Raw genomic sequence first — 17,411 nt, 5'->3', positions numbered from 1 at the left:
AAGCTGTTTGTTTTTTGTCTTTGATGATTTGGCACCATAATTTTCACCAGGCCAAAACACCCCCTTTACCACTATGTCCTGTACTCAGGTCCTGAGGCCTCTGGGACACCCACACTCCATAGTTTGAGGAAGCCACAGTGAGTCCAGCCCTGACTCCTGTGTTCCAGACACTTGATGGCAGAACAGTAAAGATTTAATTTCAATTCACTTTTTCAGAGCTCTTTTGGCTTGATTTGGTTGCCCGTGTTTATCTTGGCTATAAAAGAAATTCCAATTCACTTCCAAATACCCTTCAAACCCCTGAATTAAATATTTCACCACTGCAGAAACAATTCAGTAGTTTACCTTTGTTTGGCAGAATTTAACCCAAGATTGTTTCTCACCACCACTGGACTCCTCTTGTTCTTTCTTCACCTCCAGCAAACTCACACCCTTTCCTCACTTAAAACTCTCCACACGTATCTTTCCCAGCTCTTTTTCTTGCCAAATATTCCTCCTTCATCTACAGTTTGCCCTGTTTGCTTTTAGCCCCTATTACTCCTCATTATTTTCTCCTGGCTCTATTAAATGCCCACGCTTCCCAACTGTTCACCCTAACAGCTATTATTGACTTTCCCTCCTGTGATGAAAGGTAAATCACCTTAGTGCCCACCTAAACACTTTAAGCCTTGGTCTCATTCAGATTTGCATGATATTATTAAAGATATTCCAGAATCCTGTAAGAATAGAAAAAAAAAAATAGTAATCCATTCAGATTAGTCTTCAGGACATATTTTTCTGGGCTCCCTGCATTATATATACTTGTACAGCCGCTGGTGGGCCTGGGAAAAGGGTCATCAAGGAAATGAGAATACCTCTGAAGCTCACATACAGGATAAAATCATAAAAATTTCAATTTGTTCAATACAAACAATAATGTATTGAACAGAGATTCAAGACTGCAGACAATAAAGAGAAAAATTTGACTCCAGTTATAGGTATAGATGAGTTTGAAAGAACTATTGTGTTTCTGCTCATCATCATTGTGTTCCACCACTGGCATTAGTTTTGTTAAGAGCTTACAAAACAAAATTAGAGATTTTTAAGTAGATTACTGTAATATTTCTATCTCTGAAACACACACACTAGCTCAATACCATGAGGACTTCATTGCTGAAAAAACTAACTCAACACGATGTAAACTCATGGCTTTACAACTTAAACAATGTGAAGGAAACAAGCCAGGGAAGTCTGCTCCCTACAAAAACTCTATAGATTAAAAGTGAAAGTGTTAGTTACTCAATTGTGTCTGACTCTATACGACCCGTGGACTGTAGCCCACCAGGCTCCTCTGTCCATAGGATTCTCCAGGCAAGAATACCGGGGTGGGTTGCCATTGCCTCCTCCAGGGGATCTTCCCAACCCAGGGATCAAACCCGAGTCTCCTGCATTACAAGCAGATTCTTTACCATCTGAGCCACTAGGGAAACACTATAGGTAGGGACAATTGCAAATGTTATAAAAGACGGGAAAAAAATGTCATATGTCTTGGACTCAGAGTACAAAAGGGAACAGGAATCCAAAAATCCACTTCCCCAATGATTTTTCTTTGAGCTACTAAATCTCTTGTTTACACAAATAAATATCAATGGGCAAGGGACAATAATCATCCCCATAAATGTATACACCTCTGTCTTTACAGTGGACACAAGAGAAACACATTTCTCTTACTCTCCTACCACCCTCCCTTGGAGTAAGTAAACCATATCTGTGATGGGACTTGACAGTCCTATCTACCTTGTGACTTGACTTTAAATATCCTTTTATTCCACTAGGACATCTCACTACTCTGCAGAGCCTTCTGTTTAACTCCACTGCTTCTAACCTTTTGGAAAAAATATGTACATTCCAATTAGATTCTCTGTATTCTTCACTTTCCCAATGTCTCTAACTCTACATGTACATAACTTTGCCTTTTAATGTATCTCACTATTAGACAATTCTTGCTCCTGATAATGTTCCCTCCTCCCCCACAAGCCTTAAATGGACATAAATGAAGCCAATGGCAGCTGCAGGAATATCTATCAAAAAAGAAACCTGAATCACTAATCTATTGGTGGCGGAGGTGGGTGGGGGGTATTATACCCAAGGAATTAGCAACCATTCCCAAAAGCTAAAGGAAACTCTTTGGTGGCAAATGAACTAAGATAACCAATTAGTAAGAAAGCATTCTTCAATCACCAGCATATATCCCTTTATTCTTTTACAGTCAAAATTTAAGGGATTGAAGATGCAATAATTATAGAACTTGAGGCTAACAAACATAATTGGAAACAGGCTGGATTTTTTTTTTTTTCTATTCAGATAATCATTGTAGATTTGGCCTATACATCTCCCTGAACTCTCTTTGCTCTCTCATCTAAAATATAGTCTATAGTCTACTTAATATTATACATCATGGTACAGAAATTCTTGAAGGTCTCCTTCACAAATGTCACTGGAGATGCTTTAGCTAAACGTTTTAGCTGTCATTTTGAAACAGTAATTTCAATTTGCTTTACCTGTAGAAAGTCCATAGGGTCACTGAGTCAGACATGACTGAAGTGACTGAGTATATGGACACAGAGCTGTAAAACACAGCATCCGGTAAAAATATAAAGAGGAGGCAAGAACAAGAGTCAGCTTTTTCACATGAATCAGTGAGTTTAAAATTTAAGCTATGAACTATTGTGTCTATAGTTATACATATGTGTATATATGATGTTATGTAAGCATAATACTATCTTACTGACAATGATATGATCAAATCAGATTATAAAATTATATAAAGATCTATTCTGATTGGTTTAGAAATAAATAAGCATTTATATAAATTGAGTATTCTTTAAATTTTTAGAAATTAAGTAAACTAAATTAATATTTCCAATGTGAACAAAAATGTATTTTATAATAGCTTTTTATTATTTATATTATATATAATATAATATTTTATTGCATACATTATTAAATATTATTATATTACTATAATACTATTACTAAAATACTAATTTATATAAATTACTATTTATTACATACAACAGTTTTATATTATTTTAGTATGTGTTTTATTAAATATTATTTTATTTTTTATTATAGAAATCACCAAGACATTCTAAGAGTTCAAGTAAACATAATTTTAGGTATGTCTTTGGCAAACAAGATTTATTTAGCTTTTTTTTTTTCATAAGAATGTCTTCTCAATTATCAGTGTTAGGTACAATATAAACATACATTTTTATTCTACTTTAGCATATTCTCTCAAGAAAAGCAGGTACATTTGTACATGTTTACTAATCAAATAGGCTAGGATTACACATACTAGATGTTTACAATGATAAAAAAATAAAAATTTTCATTTAAGCAAATTGAATCATTACTCTGAAAAATGTTAATTTAACAGTAACTATGTTTTATAGTAGGGGCTTCCCTGGTGGCTCAGACAGTAAAAATCTGCCTGCAATGCAGGCAACCTGGGTTCGATCCCTGGGTTGGGAAGATCTCCTGAAGAAGGAAATGGTAACCCACTCCAGTATCCTTGCCTGAAGGATTCCACACAGAGGAGTCTGGTGGGCTACGTCCATGGGATCACAAAGAGTCAGACATGATTGAGTGACTAACATTTATGTTTTATAGTATGACACCTGGAAGACATTTTTCAAGATCACTCGGTAACTTAAAGCCTTAGACTTATGCTATATTAAGTTAATTAATGAAACCTGAAAGTTGCTCAGTCATGTCTGAATCTTGGCGATCCCATGGACTATACAGTACATGGAATTCTCCAAGCCCAAATACTGGAGTGGGTAGCCATTCCCTTCTCCAGGGGATCTTCCCAACCCAGGGATCAAATCCAGGTCTCCACATTGCAAGCGTATTCTTTACCAGCTGAGACACAAGGGAAGCCCAAGAATACTGGAGTAAGTTGCCATTTCCTGCTCCAGGGGATCTTCTTGACTCAGCGATCAAACCTAAGTCTGCTGCAATGGCAGGAGGATTCTTTACTACTGAGCTACCTGGGAAGCCAGTAAGATAGAATACTGAAGTGTAATTTTAAGTTTATATACATTTTTTTCAATTTTTACAGTACAGAGCAGCTATGAATATTATATCTGAAATAAGTATTCAGTTAAGTTCAGTTGCTCAGTTGTGTCTGACTCTTTGCAACCCCATGGACAGCAGCATGCCAGGCTTCCCTGCCCATCACCAACTCCCAGAGCCTACTCAAACTCATGTCCATTGAGTTTGAGTAGGCTCCATCCAACCATCTCATCCTCTGTCCTCACCTTCTCCTCCTGCCTTCAATCTTTCCCAGCATCAGGGTCTTTTCCAATGAGTTGGTTCTTTACATGAGGTGGCCAAAGTATTGGAGTGTCAGCTTCAGCATCAATCCTTCCAATGAATATTCAGGACCGATTTTCTTTAGGATGGACTGGTTGGATCTCCTTGCTGTCCAAGGGACTCTCCAAAATCACGGTTCAAAAGCATCAATTTTTCAGCACTCAGTTTTCTTTATAGTCCAAATCTCAGATCCATACATGACTACTGGGGAAATCATAGCTTTGACTAGACGGACCTTTGTTGGTAAACTAATGTCTCTGCTTTTCAATATGCTATCTAGGTTTGTCATAGCTTTCCTTCCAAGGAGCGAGTATCTTTTAATTTCATGGCTACAGTCACCATTTGCAGTGATTTTGGAGTCCAAAAAAATAGTCTCTCGGTTTCCATTTTTCCTCATGTATTTGCCATGAAGTGATGGGACCGGATGCCATGACCTTAGTTTTCTGAATGTTGAGCTTTAAGCCAACATTTTCACTCTTCTTTTTCACTTTCATAAGAGGCTCTTTAGTTCTTCTTCACTTTCTGCCATAAGGGTGGTGTCATCTGCATATCTGAGGTTATTGATATTTTTCCCGGCAATCTTGATTCCACTTGTGCTTCATCCAGCCCAGCATTCCACCTAATGTACTCTGCATATAAATTAAATAAGCAGGGTGACAATATACAGCCTTGACATACTCCTTTGCTAATTTGGAACCCATCTGTTGTTCCATGTTGTTGCTTCTTGACCTGCATACAGATTTCTCAAGAGGCAGGTCAGGTGGTCTAGTATTCCCATCTCTTCAAGAATTTTCCAGAGTTTGTTGTGATCCACACAGTCAAAAGCTTTGGCATAGTCAATAAAGCAGAGGTAGATGTGTTTCTGGAACTCTCTTGCCTTTTTGATGATCCAGTGGATGTTGGCAATTTGATCTCTGGTTCCTTTGCCTTTTCTAAATCCAGCTTGAACATCTGGAAGTTCACAGTTCATGTACTGTTGATAGCCTGGTTTGGAGAATTTTGAGCATTACTTTGCTAGCATCTGAGATGAGTGCAATTGTGTGGTAGTATATAGCGTGAAAATTGTGAGATGTATACTCATGTGTTCTCCTCAGTTCAGTTCAGTCACTCAGTTGTGTCCAACTCTGCGACCCCATGAACGCCAGGCCTCCCTGTCCATCACCAAATCCCAGAATTCACTCAAACTCACATTCATCGAGTTGGTGATGGCATCCAGCCATCTCATTCTCTGTCATCCCCTTCTCCTCCTGCCCCCAATCCCTCCCAGCATCAGAGTCTTTTCCAATGAGTCAACTCTTCGCATGAGGTGGCCAAAGTACTGGAGTTTCAGCTTTAGCATCATTCCTTCCAAAGAACACCCAGTACTGATCTCCTTTAGAATGGACTGGTTGGATCTCCTTGTAGTCCAAGGGACTCTCAAGAGTCTTCTCCAACACCACAGTTCAAAAGCATCAATTCTTTGGTGCTCAGCTTTCTTCACAGTCCAACTCTTGCATCCATACATGACTACTAGAAAAACTATAGCCTTGACTAGATGGACCTTTGTTGGCAAAGTAATGTCTCTGCTTTTGAATATGCTATCTAGGTTGGTCATAACTTTCCTTCCAAGGAGTAAGCGTCTTTTAATTTCATGGCTGCAATCACCATCTGCAGTGATTTCAGAGCCCAGAAAAGTAAAGTCTGACACTGTTTCCACTGTTTCCCCATCTATTTGCCATGAAGTGATGGGACCAGATGCCTGGTCAGCTACAAAATTATACTGTATGAAAGAAGTGTATCATTATCTATCTCATAGTTACTGTGGGAAATTGAGGTTATTGTGGGTAAAATTTATACTCAATAAATGTCAGAGACTCTATTAGGAGCAAGAGAAGAACAATTTTATATATAGGGTGTACAGGATCAATTTTTGTTAAAGAAAAGTAAAATAGTTTTATTGCAAAATAAGATTTTTTTCCCCTAGAATTAGAGGAAAATGTATGACAAGAACTAATTGAATATATAAACTTGTATAACATTCATGAAAAGGGATTTTTATTTGCTTGGGTCAAAGCTGGCTAAAGTTCAGTGGATGTATTAAGATTGTTTAAAAAGAACTTTGGTTTAAAAATTACACTGATTCAAAATTAGAATTTAAGTTTTTCTCTGTAAAAATGACAAAATTTTCTTAAGTTTATAAAGGGGTTTCTCTATACATTCTGGGTAATCTTCTAAGGCAAAGATATTGTGTCTCAGAATAAGTAAGTCTACATTATGGTGACTTTTATCATGTCCTGTTAAATAGTTAGCTGAGTATTGTTAACTAACTCATGATTCTATTTAATCCCACATTCAAACTTCATGACAACTTTTGACTTTTTCCATCCCCAAGTCAAATCCAAAATGGTATATTTTGCACCTAAAACTGTCTTTGAGATCTTCCAGGGCTTCCAGGAAATTATAAAGAATTTGTTCTTTGGCCTTGTAAAAAGAGAAAGGCTAAAAATAATTTTGTTTGTACATAATCTGGTACATACTAAAATGAAGGAAATAACACTTTCTAAAAAGTAAGGATTCTACATATTATCTGATCAAGATCAAATAAAATCCAAAATAACTGACAAAACTTCAAAGAAAACATTCTTGATAGAGACTTTTTAATTTTAAGATGTGAGTTATATATCAAGCCTAGATGTCAGTCTAAATTAGTATAAATAAGAGAAGATTTCAAATGTAGTAATTTCAAAAGGAAACTTAAATTTCAGCTATTTATGATATGATAAAAATGTAAGATGATGTTAGTGAGAAGTTGACTATTAAATAAAATCTAAATTTTAAAAATGCTTTCCATGCTTTCCCTCCAAATTTCCATTATATGTCTTTTCCTTTGTGATGTAGAATTATCATAACGTAGGATCACATATCCATCTCTATAAGCCCAAACTCACTATTTAATTTCTAGAGTAAATTATATTTATGGCCACAATGTTATCTTTGAAAATTAGAATCAGACTATGAACATATCTTGAAAGATTTTCTTTTAAGTACCAGAATACAAATCCTGTGAATTTTGTGGTATAGAATAAATAGCAAAGTGGGTAGATATGGGGAATAGGTAATGGTAAAATAGTGTTTGGAGGTGGGTATTGACCTCTTCCTACTAAAAGAAAGCTGGGGTACTGTCTGAAACCAGCAGGTTGTGCCATATGGTGATAAATATAGAATACAATTTATTAAAAGGATGACACATGGAGATGAAGAAAGTGTCAGTGAGATAAATGTTTCATGTTTCATAGTGGCAAATATACTTTGTTTACAGTCAGCAAATCAAAAACTAAATATATAATCATAATATTTAGAGTTATAGAGCTAACCATCAACATTAAAATTAGAAATTAAAATCCTTATTTACTCCACTACCTAATTCCCAGAGGAGATGATACACTTATCTAAGAAAATGAACAGCTTTTTGAATACCACAATGAATTAAAAAACATATCCATGAATACACCTATCCTGATAAACTTTCAAATATCCCAGAATAAATATTAAAGTTATAAAAGCCTATAGAGTAAGAAGAAAGACAATGAGAGAAAAGATAAACATATGTTTAAGTTACAAGAGTCAGGTTGATGACCAAACTTTCAAACACCAATTCTGAAGATGAAAATACAAAGGAACATGGTTCAACATAAAAAACAAAAACAACTTTATATTATTTTACAGTGTTACATTTTCTAATTATGTGGTATTTTATTGGGAAATAAGTTGTTTTTCTAGCTTACTAAATAAGAAAAAACTAGTTTCATATTGAAGAATTTTTTTTCTAGTCAATCAAAAGCAATTACTTAAACATTGTCAGTGAAAAAATTATATGGGGAGGGAGAAGAGGGATGAAATATTTACAGTACAATGAAGAAACTAAGTAAGACAGTGAAACAAAAATTTAAAAACAATGCAACAGCATTTTACTGAAGTAAGCATGCTAAGAAAGAACTATTAAAAGATTCATGTATATATAATCATAAGAAACAGCATCTAGAAAACAGGAATTGTAGTTTATTCAGATGTAGGTCTGAGGCTCAGAGGTACTTACTAGTATTTCTCTAAGTGTCAGGCCCCATAGCAGTAAAGAAAAAAATACTTCTATCAATGTACACTTGTATAAAAATTTCATTGAAATGTATTTTAAATATAAAGGACCATGGACAATTGCCAGAAAACATGCATATTTAACTATATATGCTTTTACATTTAAAATACATTTTTAACAGTTATTTTCCCCTCATACTCTATTGTACCCTACCCTATACATGGGTATCATATTTCTCTACTCATTACATCCTTTTTTTTTTTTTTTTTCCAGCAGTAATGATCTATTTTAGAGGAATAAGCAAAACATAGTGAAATATGCATCTTAATATACTGGTGGATAACCATGTAAAAGTAACAAATGTTTGTGATTGTATTTAATGTTCCTTTCTTCTGAATATACTTAATATCAGAAATAAGTACTTATAATTTTTCTAATTAACTGTGAATGCCAAGAAAAATTTTTAGACACATATTTTACTTTACCCTATTTTTTGTAATGCTAAGTGAATTTAATTTCCCACTAATATCAGTGAAGAGAGCTAACTGACTGTATAACTTACTTCTCTTGGAAATATATATATATATATATATATATATATTTCCAAGATATATATATATATATATATATATAAATGAAGTCCAGGAGCAGACAAGCTGAAAGAGCTTTTAAATCTCCTCTGCTTTGTCTTGAGGACATAAAGTCCTAATCTCCAGAGATAAAAGTGAATCAGAAAAATACTGTCAGTTCTAGAAAAGCAGCACCACTTCAAATAATCTAAATTCCTATGAAGAGGTTAAGGTTATCTGGGTTGCCCTTGACCTTAACACATGACAACAATGAATAAAAATCTCCTTTAGGAGGGTATAAACTAGTGAAAATCCTTTAATCATTTCTACAATTTTTATATTTGATATTCAATACTATGTTACTCAATAACTGACAAAAGAAAAAAAAATACACCATTAATACAAAGCAAAGACACATACAAACAAAAGAGTAAAAACAGACTCAGACAAAATCTGTATGATGTAATAATCCCAATAATGCTTAATATGATAAAATGATAGAAAACAAGATAGAAAATTGGCAGAGGACTGGAATATAAATTTATAAAATTCAGTAAAAATAGATGGGTTTGACAAGATAGATGAAAAGAGAATGAGTTAGAAGACAGGTTTAAAGAAAATATTCAGAATGGAAGCAGAAAGTAAAAATAGATATAAATACAGAGGAGAGAGTAACATAGAGAACAGTAATGTAGTCTAACATGGATAGTTGGAGACTTGGAAAGATAGCAGTAATAAATAAACCCAAAGCAATATTTGAAGAAAAAATGACTAAGTTTCAAAAATGATGAAAAATATCCAGCTACAGATTTAATAATCCACATAAGAAGGAGGGGCAAAGATTAAAAAAAAAAAAAAAAGTTTAAGTTACTAAATAAAGGCATAGAAGGACATATAAGTCAGTTGGGAATTGAAAGGCCAAGTTACCAGAGAGAAGAAAAATGTCCTGAAGTGAGCTCAATCTTGTGTGATGCTTTGTTCCTCTCAATTTTCATTAATTCTTAAATAGGCTGAACAAACAACCAGAACTCTTAAAGCCAGAGCTTTTGTGAAAGTAGTGAGATTATGGATTGAAAGTTAAATTTCAGAACTGCTAAGACAGTCAAACTTGAGGGGACAAGATCTGATAGAAAAAAGGACTACAGAGAATTCTGTCCTAGCCCCCACCTCACACAAAGGATGTTTCTATTTCCTTAGACTGTATGGGACTTTTAAAATATACAAAGAAGGGAGCAACTAAACTAAACAGAGCCTTTAACAATTCCATTGTATTGGGAATACAAAGAATAGAATTTACAGACCACCAGGTTTGTCATTTGAGAACTCACATGGCATACATTCTAGGAGCAAAGGCAAACCCTAAATGATACACCTTAAGAAAACTAAAGGCAAATTTAATTGCTGCTGCCTCTAACTGGAATAATGTGATCAGATTATATATAAGCCCTTATGGTAGGAAAACAGTATCAGTCAAAGTCTCTAAATTGGAACTTTCCAACAAAACTTTCTGTTACTGTGGAAGTGTTGTAGCCACGCGTTCTGGGAAACAAACTCACTCAGAAGGACAGTGCAGATAAAGGAGTGCAGTTTATTACACCGGCGGGCGCAAGGCAGAGTCTCCTCTTAGCCAAGGACCCCGACCAGCATTTGTGAAAATCTTTTATACCCCATGTGTACGTGTCTGAACCCACCACTCCAAATTCCTTGAGACTGACATAAACCAAGGAAAATACAACCGCATCATTCACGTGCTATGTGCTCATGTGCTCAAACAGTCAAACAATTAGCCAATAATCAATAAACCCGAGGTTACACTCCAATTGATACAGAAAAATTTATGGCCTGTCTGGAGGAAGGGGTGATTAGTGTATGTTTTCTCTTAGGCAATGAGTAACCTAGATACAATCTTCAAGGTTCCCTTGTCTGGAGGGGGTCTTATCCTTCTGTTGTTTTCATAGGCACTAAACAGAGTTCAGAGTCCATTGGAAAGATGACTGAGCATGATCAGCATGAACAGGCCTAAGATGGAGTCCAGGCCCTATGAATTCCTTATTCAGAAGCTGCAATGTCCAAAATTATATCCAGTAACCACATGTGATTACTGAACACTTGAAAGGTGGCTACATGACTTAGGAACACAATTTTAATTCTATTTCATCTTAATTATTTTAAATTTTAATTTCAATAGCTGTGTACAATGAATGGACACTTTAATAAACAGTACATTGTTTTTGTTTTGTCCAAAACGTTCAGCACTCAATCAAAATTTGTCAGATATAACAAGAGATAAGAATAATAATAGCTAAGAGGTGAAAAGCAGGTAATAGAAAGAGTATACAGACAATACTACTTCTGGAGTTTTCATATACTTGTACACCTGATGTATTAAGGGAATTAGCCAAAGAGAAATATGGAAGATCATGAAAGCAGGAAAGAAAAAACAAGGGACATAATGTCAAGTGGAATCCACATGTCAACATAATGACACAGGAAACTCTGGCATGTAAGTTGCACTGAAGAACTGTCTTATCTCAAAGAAAAGGCTGTGCTTTTATTTATTTATTTTTTACAAATATGTCTGTCACTGAATACAGGTTGTTCTAGGGGGACAAAGATTACCAAGTAATTCTCCTTCTTTCCATATCTGGGCAAAATCAAGTCATCTGAAGAGGCTATAATATAAATTATAGGATTGAAGTACAAATTGGAGAATGTGCACACAGAGGTGAATTAAACTGATATCCAAGTTGTGACTGCATCCTCTATAACAGAAAAGGGTTCCATACACTGATAGTATCCTCTAAAGCAGTAGTTATTTAAAAAAAGGATACCCAGACGAGTAGTATCAGCAATACCCAAGGAACTTGCTAGATGTGTCAGTTCTTAGGCCAGTATTCTCAATCATGTCTTTTACCTCTTTTTACATACTATCATTTTAAGTATAATTTTAAAATCTACGATAGGGACTTCCATTATCTGAAGCTTCTGCATGTGTCTCTCCAAGATCATTTTTTTCCCTTGATTGTTCTTCACATCAATGTTTCCTTATGTGCTAACTTGCTTTTAATTCAACAAATAATTTTTGACATTATGTTATTTATAATTTCTTCTGCCTCACTTAAAATTTTTCATTTACATATGAGCCACCCTATGTACTTCAAGTAAGAGTTTGAATCTTAAACTACAATTGAAGGACAGGGAAAACAAAGGCTAGAGAGGATGGATCTGTGCTTCAGGAAATTTGAAAGTTCAAGAACCTTAAGGGAGGCACGACAGGAGATGGAAGCTTCTGAAAAGCTCCAGAGGACATGATTCCTTGACAGGCTTGAACAGTCCCAGGCAAAACGTTACATTTATCACTTACATATACTGCATGCCTGCTTTAAGTGGTCACCAAAAATACTAATATTTTTTTTATTCTACTTTTCATCTCAAGCAAATTTTTCTCATCAGCTAACTCAAACTGAAACCCTACATGCAGACAAGCTAGGAAAAGTAATTTCCAGTCTTTCAGACCTTTTGGCACAGAAGGAATGTTAGAACGTTGGAATGAAGCTGTTTATCAAATAAAGAATTTGGATACATCCTATGATTATATTGTTTTTCCTCCTCACTGGTTGCCTAAATGGTTTCCTTATCACTACCTAAGTGTGACTTTGAAAATAAGTAGTGTATTTTGTAACTCCATCTAACCTGGGTCAAGGAGGATTCAAAAGGAAGGGGATGCTGCTAAAGTACAATATTATGTTTAGAAATAAAAGATTTTAGATAAAATAGCAGCTCTGCTTTTATTATGAATCATGTCACAAAGGACAGATTTCTTCCACTAGCATCCTGTCTTGTACACAGATGCATCTTAATAAATGTTGCTGTCTGTCTATCATCATTTCATCAAATACTCAAAGCTTATCTTCTCTGGGAAATAGAACCTTGATTCTGATAGGCAGATTGGGCCCATTTATTTCAAATAACTCTATTTAACTGTACATAAATGTTTTTGTAAGTCCAAACTTCATAAAGATAAAAGAGATTTTTTTAAACTAACTCTGTCTATACTCTTTAAAAAGTTAAAATATTTTACTTTTTATGCTATTGGCCTTTAGATAAAATAAAGTACTATTTCTTCCTGCACTTAAGCATTTCTTCCTCACTCTTCTTCCAGTGACAGTTCAGTAAACTGAGGTACAGATTGGGCTGCCCCTCTATTTTAAAAGATTGGAAAATCTCTATACCCCACTCCTCTGCCAGAACAGGACATCATGTCTTCTTGCTGACAATCTGGGTATGAAAAACAATTGATGTTTCCCCTGTACAAAAAATCTAGCTATAGATTAACATAAAATTGTTACAGTAATAAATGTGAAGCCCATAAGAGAAGATCAAAAATGGTGGTGTCACACCCAAGGTAAAGCAGAAATAGCTCTACAAGAAGTTGAGATAATAAAATGTTCTGTAAAACCTGAAAAACAGGCAGTAAAAAATCCCCCCAAAATCTAAGAAGGAATCCAAATTATATTAAAGTAACAGACTCTAAGAGATGAATCTAGAGACAAAATTTCTGGGTTTGATTACCAATTTCATCATTTGTGAGTTTCTTACCAGGTACGCTCTTCAGTTTTCCAATCTGAAAAGTGGCAATAATTATAGTGTCTATCTCACTAGGTTGCTGTCAACAAACACTAAAGAGCTGATAACGTGCAGTCATAATTTTTGCCTATCAAGGAATAAACTCAGGAATGAATAACAAGTACAGAATAAAAAATACTTCATATATATTCCATAACACAAACTATTATGCAATTTTAGGTAAATGAGCAATTATAAAAAATACCAGATATATTAGCTCAGTTAGTAAAGAATCCACCTGCAATGCCAGAGACCTGGGTTCAATCCCTGGGTTGGGAAGATCCCCTGGAGAAGGGGACAGCTACCCATTCCAGTATTCTGTCCTGAAGAATTCCAAGGACTATATAGTCCATGGGGTCACAAAGAATCAGACAGGACTGAGCAACTTTCACTTTCATCAAATATGTTTAAGAATGAGGAATGGGATTATTAGAATACATCTAAATTTGAGAGATTATTAAAATATATCTAAAATTTGAATTACATTAAGATTTATAGTTGCAGATATTCTATTGGAAACTTTAAATATTGGGCACCCCAGGGCCAGCCCCCACAGAACCTAGTGTCTGAGCAGCTGGTTGGCCAGGCTGGAGTTGGCTGGAGGCAGACGTGAGCAGGGTGGAGCCAAGATGGCGGTTGCACTTGGTGCAAATGGTTCATCTGGAGTCCAGATGCTTTCCTACTATGTCTCAACCACACTCACTCAGCACAGAGAAAGAAGAGGTGATGGGGCTGTGCATAGAATTGAATGATGACTTAAGGAGTGACCCCAAGTTCACATATACTAGAACTGAAATCCACACAGTTGCTAAGAAGTTTGACACTGTCAGAATTGTTCACATTCATTCTGTCATTGTCTTGCAGCGTTCTGATAAGAGGAAGGGGTGAGTGGAAATTTCTCCAGAGCAGCTGTCTACGGCTTTAACTGAGGTAGAGAGGTTGGCTAAACTAACCGGTGGTACCCTGAGAGTTGTGGGCTGGTATCATTCCCATCCCCATATAACTGTTAGGCCTTCCCATGTTGATGTTCACACACAAGCCATGTACCAGATTATGGAGCAAGGCTTTGTAGGGCTTGTATTTTCTTGTTTCCTACAAGATAAAAATACAAAGATTGGACAGGTACTCTATACTTGCTTTCAATCCATATAGGCCCAAAAGAGCTCAGAGTATAAGAGAATTGAAATCCCAATTCATATTGTACCCCATCAAACCACTGGGAAAGTGTGCCTTGAGTCAGCAATTGAGTTGCCCAAGATTCTGTATCAAGAAGGGCAAGATGCACATAGGAGGATCCACAGCCTTCCACATCTGGATTCAGTAACCAAGATCCACAATGGCTCAGTGTTTACTAAGAATCTGTACAGGTCAGCAGTCAGCGGACCTCTACTACAGTGGTTGGAGGACAGACTGGAGAGAAACCAAAAGCATTTACAGGAGTTGCAACAAGAAAAGAAAGAGTTTATGCAAGAACTTTCTTCTCTAGAATAAAGCAGGAGACAAATGGGAAAGGATGAAAATATCCAGGTGTAAAATTAATTAAGCTAAATCAGTTTTGAAGAAGAGACATTTGGAGGACTCACATTACCTGACTGCAGACTTACTATGAAGCTACAGGTATCAAGACAGCATGGTATATATGCCCAAATGATTTTGATAAAGGTACAAAAGCAATTCAATGGAGGAAGGGTAATAGTCTCTTCAACAAATGAAGTTGGTGCAATTTGCAAAGAAAATGAAGTTTGCCCTAAACTGCATACCTTATACAAAAATTAATTGAAAATATATCATAAGCTTAGATGTAAGATGTAAAACTATAAAACTTTTAGGAAAAAAAATTCTTGGGGAAAAAAAAAACCTGGGCTAGGCAATAAATTCTTGGCCTTCACCCCAAAAGCACAATCCTAAAAGGAAAAAGTTGATATATTGGACTTCATCAAAATTAAAAAACTTTTGCCCTGCAAAGAATTTAAGAGGAAGAAATTATTGGGAGAAATTACTTGCAAATAATTTATCTAGACCAATATAGAATATACTGTATGAAGTCAAGAGTGAAATATAAACAATCCAATTAGTAAATGAGCAGAAGACATGAATAGACATAGCACTAAAGAGGAAATGTGGATGGCAAGCAAGCACAAGAAAAGATGTTGAATCTTATTAGCAATCGGGGGATGCAAATTAAAACCACAAGGAATTTTGACTATGAGAACAGCTAAAGAAAAAATACTGAAAATGGGGACTTCCCTGGCAATTCAGGGTTGAGACTCTGCCTCTCAATGCTGGGGGCAGGGGTTTGATCCCTAGCTGGGGAACTAAGATGCCACATGCCTCAGTGTGTGGCCAAAATTTTTTGAAAAAATAGTGAAAACACCAGATGCTGCTGAGCATATGAGCTGGATAGAATGCAAAATGGTAAGTCACTCTGAAAACAAAAAAAAAGTTTGGAAACTTCTAATAAACACACACATACTTTAATACCTCAGCAATTATTTTCCTGGACATGTATCCCAAAGAAATGAAAACCTATTTTGGCACAAGATGTTCTTAGTACTTTCATTTGTAATAACACCAAACAGGACAAACTAGATGTCCAGCAGATGAGCATGTGGTTAAACCAACCACGCACACCATGGGAACTACCCTGCAATGTAAAGAAATAGACTATTGATACATACAACTTGGATGAACCTCAAGAACATTATGAGGAACGAAAAATGCCAGTATTAAAAGGTCTCCTAATGTATGACTGTATTTGTATAACATTTCCAGTTTTTAAAATGACAAAATTATAGAAGTGAAGAACATATTAATGATTGCCAGGGATAGGGACTGGAGGGCGTATGAGATATAGGTGATTATAAAGGGTAACACAAGAAGTTCCTTTGTGCTCATGGAACAGTTCTGTATCTTGATTGTGGTGTTGATTACATGAATGTCTAAAATGCACTAAAACTATACAGAGCTACTGCTAAGTCACTTCACTCGTGTCCAACTCTGTGTGACCCCATAGATGGCAGCCCACCAGGCTCCCCTGTCCCTGGGATTCTCCAGGCAAGAACACTGGAGTGGGTTGCCATTTCCTTCTCCAATGCATGAAAGTGAAAAGTGAAACTGAAGTTGCTCAGTCGTGTCCGACTTTTAGCGACCGCATGGACTGCAGCCCACCAAGCTCCTTCGTCCATGGGATTTTCCAGGCAAGAGTACTGGAGTGGGGTGCCATTGCCTTCTCCGATACAGAGCTACAAACACCCACAAATGAATGCATGTAAAACCTGGTGAAACCAAATAAGGTCTATACTCTCGTTAGTAGTATGATACCACTGTCAATATGTTGATTTTGAAGTTGGACTGTAGTTATGTGTAAGATCTTACTGCTGGGGAAAACTGGGACTCTGTGTACTATTTTTGCAACTTCCTGTTAATCTGTGGTTATTGCCAAATAAAAAGTTGTAAATATTAAATAAGGAAAAAACATTTAAAAATTGAAAAGTAAGAAAGTGGCTTCTAAATCTAGAAGTTGGAAAAGAGCAAAATAATCTTAAAGAAAGTGGGTGGAAGGAAGTAGTAGAGTTACTCATAGTAATAGAGATTTGCAAAATGGAAAACAAAAACAATATGAAATATGAAGAAGAATGAAAGCTTCATCTTTGAAAAAACTAAGAGAATGCATTAAATACCAAAATTAGACATTAAGAGGATATAAAGGTCAAGAATGTTAAAATTTTTCTTGAAAAAAAAGGTAAAAAAATATTTTAACAAAATTAATTATAAAAATCTGGAGCCAT

At 35.6% G+C, this 17,411-nt stretch overlaps 1 pseudogene; it reads left to right on the top strand.

Moving 5' to 3' along the window:
* Positions 1-14,169: 14,169 nt before the first annotated feature.
* Positions 14,170-15,114, top strand: LOC102406469 (annotated as a pseudogene).
* The last annotated feature ends 2,297 nt before the right edge of the window (positions 15,115-17,411 follow it).

The sequence above is a fragment of the Bubalus bubalis genome, chromosome 3, assembly GCF_019923935.1.
Source record: "Bubalus bubalis isolate 160015118507 breed Murrah chromosome 3, NDDB_SH_1, whole genome shotgun sequence".
In the NCBI taxonomy this organism is placed as follows: Eukaryota; Metazoa; Chordata; class Mammalia; order Artiodactyla; family Bovidae; genus Bubalus; species Bubalus bubalis.
This window is presented reverse-complemented; position numbering and strand designations above follow the sequence as displayed.